The sequence below is a fragment of the Palaemon carinicauda genome, chromosome 12 (genome assembly GCF_036898095.1).
Source record: "Palaemon carinicauda isolate YSFRI2023 chromosome 12, ASM3689809v2, whole genome shotgun sequence".
NCBI lineage: Eukaryota > Metazoa > Arthropoda > Malacostraca > Decapoda > Palaemonidae > Palaemon > Palaemon carinicauda.
Genome location: NC_090736.1, coordinates 50,321,615 through 50,326,614, shown reverse-complemented (window position 1 = coordinate 50,326,614; position 5,000 = coordinate 50,321,615).

The following is a 5,000-nucleotide window of genomic DNA, read 5'->3' as shown; positions in this document are numbered from 1 at the left end:
TGCCCATTTAAATGCCAAACAAATCGTAGACCCTTTTGTACAATTACAAGAAGCTAAAACTTTTATAGATTTTTCTAAGGGGGATGCGAGTGCGTATTTAAGAGGTGTTTCATTTCAAGAAGCAGTTACTTGGGATGATTTCAAAGTTAGGTTACGAGCGATCTATGGGGGTGAGGAAGCCATGGATGTAGTATTAACGTTACGAAATACACTTAATCAAGCCACAATTAATCGGCTTAATGTTATTGAGAGAGCAGCTCTCATAGCTGATAGGCTTAACGAATATCAGGACATTTTAGGTAATTCCACTTGGGTTACTAACGATAACATCTCCGTGAAAGATTTTTTACGTTAATGTATTTAACTTGCATGACACTTATGTTGCCTGAAGCTTTAGTGCGGTGTTTTGATAAGAAGTTAACGCCTGCAAGTACGGAATTGGATGTCTATAAACAGATAAAGAAACACATGTCCAAGTGTCCAGATCTCGATCCCGTGTTAACTTAAGTTTTTGCAAAGAATGAAACAAAACCACAAACAGTGAACGTAGTTAACAGTCCAGTAGCGGGATTGACGTGTTATAACTGCAAACGTCAAGGTCACATAAGCGCAGACTGCAGAACGAAATTTTGCTCAATTCACAACACTGCAACACATTCGTATAGTCAATGTTACTCGCGTAAGACACAACAATATCCTAGAAATACACAGTCAATTCCACAGTCAGTTCCATATGGAAATAAAAAGAAAATCCTCATTTTAATAATAAGAAGAAACAACCAATTGTCAATGCAGTTCAGAGTCCAAAACAAACAAACACTTCTTCAAATATCGCTGAGCCTGGGCCGTCAAACCAGACCTCGCAAGGTCAGACTAATTTTCAGAATGTGCAGAGCAAAGCAAATACCACATAGTTAACTCTAGAGGGGAAGAGAGTGATGTTGGGTCAAGGTCATTCATGTCAACATCAATAGTATTGAATAATCAATTTAATGTTTTATCAGATAATTGTGAGACAATAGATTTTCCTATGAAACACACGGCCGAATTAAGTAAAACAGTGCATGCTCCCGTAGATTTGCAACGAATTCATACAATAATAAGCCAAAATGAGTTACGGCCAACCTTATATGCTGTAAATTTAGAACGCAAATCCTTTACGTTATTTTTTGACTCTGGTAGTCCACGTAATATTATGGATTTGAAGACACATCATTTGTTGTTTTCGAACTTTCCGATTGAAAAAATCAGGAATTAGACTTTCAGGTATAGGAAATAATGAATTAAACGTCATAGGCATAACTCATATTCAGTTCAGAGTCGGTAATCGCATGTTTGCCGATACATTTGTTGTTGTAAAAAACATTAATATGTATCCAGCTCTAATTATAGGATACCCATCTATGGGAAATCAAAACATTATCTTATCTCCTGCCAAGCACGGCGTGTATATCAAAGGGAAATTCTATAAGTCTTCTAATACCTTAAAATCAGTTTTGGATAAAAAGGAGACGACAAATGTAACCGTAACGTACGTTGAAGAACCAATAACTTGTCTCACTAATAAAGAAATAATATACGCGACCCAGCAGAATTCTCGTTCACCCGTAATATCATCTTGCACGCAATCTATCGAACCAAACATACCTTCGAATTTAATAGTGCAAATAAAGAAAACACTACCGGGAGCTGAAATATTAATCCTTTCTGATACTTTGAAAACTAACGGATTGTCTGTCACACAAGCTATTTATACAGTAGGCTCACATCAGCAATGTAATATCGAAGTCTGTAATCATTTAAATAACACTTTAGTAATTCACAAAAATCAACATATCTTGGATGTAGAAGTTTATAAACATCGTATTCTTACCGTTGCTGAAATCAATCACTCTCCATCGGTTGCGGATGAATCCCTTTTGCGATCTATTAAAAATAAAATCATTAAGGACATTCAAGACGAAGAAATTCAGCAGAAAATTTTTTCAAGCTGTCTTTTCCACTACGGATGGATCCTTAGGAAAAACAGATGTGATCGAGCATCAAATAAGGTTAAAGGACAAGCAGAAAATTATATATGTACCCTCGTACAGACTCCCTATGAAATTCCAGAATGAAATAAATGATGAAGTAGGTAAAATGTTAGAGGAAGGAGTCATTAGAAAATCAATCAGCCCTTATAATTTTCCTTTAATAGTTGTACCGAAAAAAAGATCGAACATGGCGTATCTGCGTCGACTTTCGTCGTCTAAACGAGGAAACGATCCGATTGATTCCCAGTGCCATGTACTGACGATATTTTGTCTTTGTTAGGTCAGAATAAATATTTTACCAGTTTGGACTTACTTAAAGGCTTTCACCAGATATCATTAGAAGAAGATAGTATCCCATACACAGCCTTCAGCACAGCCAGGGGACATTATGAAATTTTACGGATGCCTTTTGGTTTACGTTGTGCTCCTATAACATTTACAAGAATGATTAACATAGTGTTTGGAGACTTGTTAGGGGATATATTGCATGCCTATATGGATGATCTTGTAATCTTTTCCAACACCTTAGAAGAACATCTACGTAAGTTAGAAGTAGTACTACAGAGATTAAGACAACATAACTTAAGGGTAAAGATTAGTGAGTGTGAATTTTTCAAAACAGAATTAATATATTTGGGTTTCATGGTGTCAAGCCAAGGTCTTAAAGTAGTCCATGATAAGGTGTCGGCTATACGTAATTTTCCCATACCTACTAATGTCAAGGGAATACAGCAATTTCTGGGTTGTAGTGGATATTACAGGCGTTTTATACGCAACTATTCAATAATAGCCGCTCCTTTAACTGATCTTACGAAGAAGGGCGTAGATTTCATATGGTCTGAGCAACATCAACAGGCGTTTAATACTTTGAAAGATGAACTGTGTAGTTCTCCTATCTTAAAATTTCCTGACTTCGGTAAGGAATTCTTCATTGCAACAGACGCCTCAGACTTAGGAGTAGGAGGGGTATTGCTTCAGCAATATGATAAACAATTTTTCCCGATAGCTTTCTATTCTCGAAAATTGAGAACTTCCGAAAGTAAGTATGCAGTAATAGACAAGGAAGGACTAGCTATTGTTAATTCGCTAGTGCATTTTAAGTTCATAATTTACGGTTATCCCGTTAAGGTTCTTACTGACCATAAACCACTAACAGAGTTCTTTAAAGGCTTCAACCACAGCCCTAAACGAACTCGGTGGCATTTGATCATTCAAGATTTTGGCGCAAGAATCGGGTATTTACCTGGGAAAGCAAATATCATTGCGGATGCATTATCACGCAACCCCGTGTCATCTTTAGCTGACTTAATAGATATATCAACATCCATGCCTGTTGTAAAAACAATATCTGAACAAGAAGATTTAGGCTGGAGTGCTGAATTGTTACAGACTGAGCAAAGAAAAGATCAGAAAATAGAAACAATTATAAATGCTTTGAAAGGCAATCATAAAGAAAAGGAATATATAAAGTATAAGCAGCAGAATTATATAATCAAAGATAATATTCTGTGTAGGACTGTGACAAGGAAAACCCGCAATACACCACATGTAACTAACGACCAGGTAGTAGTACCGATCTCACTTATTTCCACTGTCCTGAATTGGTTGCGTTCAAATCCATTACATGGACACCCGGGGTTCTCATTAATGTCACAGAAAGCTAAATCATTGTTTTATTGGCATACAATGCTTACAGATATAAAAAGACACATAGCCAATTGTCGCACATGTCAGGAAAACAAAGGGCATACGAAAACACCTGTCAGCCTAGGAGCTTATCCTGTGCCCAATCAACCCTTTGAAAGAATACATTTAGATTTGTTAACAGGATTTTACGAGTCAGACAGAGGAAATAAGCACCTCTTAGTAATTATAGATGCTTTAACTCGATATACAGAACTAATAGCGCTTAAAACTAAAACTGCGATTGAATGCGCTAGGAAGTTTTACGAGTGTTACATTTGTAAACATGGAATTCCACACATGATAATCTCAGACTCGGGTGGTGAATTTGATAATCACTTTCTTACCTCATTGTGTGAATTCCTCAACATAAAGAAAATAAATACCATGATATATCACCCAGAGTCGAATGGGCTAGTGGAAAGAGCAAATAGGAAGATAATAAATATATTGAGGGTAACACTAGGGGGATCAGACCCCAACTGGGATATTGCAATACCGGCGGCACTGAGTACTCAGAATCATTCATATCATATATCAATTAAAATGTCACCGCATGAAGCATTGTATGGTACCCCAGTTAGAACACCTTTCCATGTATTAACGCCTACAACTAATCTATCAAATCCTTTAAAAGAATGTAAAAATGCAAGTATAAGTCGATATGATATCCTTCGAAAGAATTTAGAAGAATCACAAATCATAATGAAAAGGAATCATGATAAAATAGCGAAACCAACTAAAACATATACCGTGGGTGATAACATCTATATTCAAATCAATGTACGAAAAGGGCTCAATTATACACTAACACCTAAGTTTGAAGGCCCATTTAACATTTTGGAAACATTAACGGCCAATAGGTTTAGAATTCAAAACGTATCCCAACCCACGGATGAGAGAATAGTACCATTGGCTCACATAAGAAATTAAAAAGAAAAGAGAGGAAAAGAAGTGAAGGGAAATTTTATTTTGTTTTATGGGATTAAAAGTTTTCTTTTTAATACAGGAGTAATTACATATATTTTTTCTCGTTACAGGTTTCCAAGATTAATTTTTTGTTGTTGGGAGTGATATTGTTCGCTCAGACATTTTTCTCGTATGGGATGAGCTCCAAGACTAAAACTATATATTTTAGATATGGCAATTTGGTTGAAAGACAAGAAGACATTTTTATTACGTCAACCAACGCAATTGTCGAAGTGTATATGCAAGCAATTTTTCTTCAAGAGAATGATGTCACTAGCTTAAGAACCGCCATTTCAAGGTTTTCTGCATCATTGG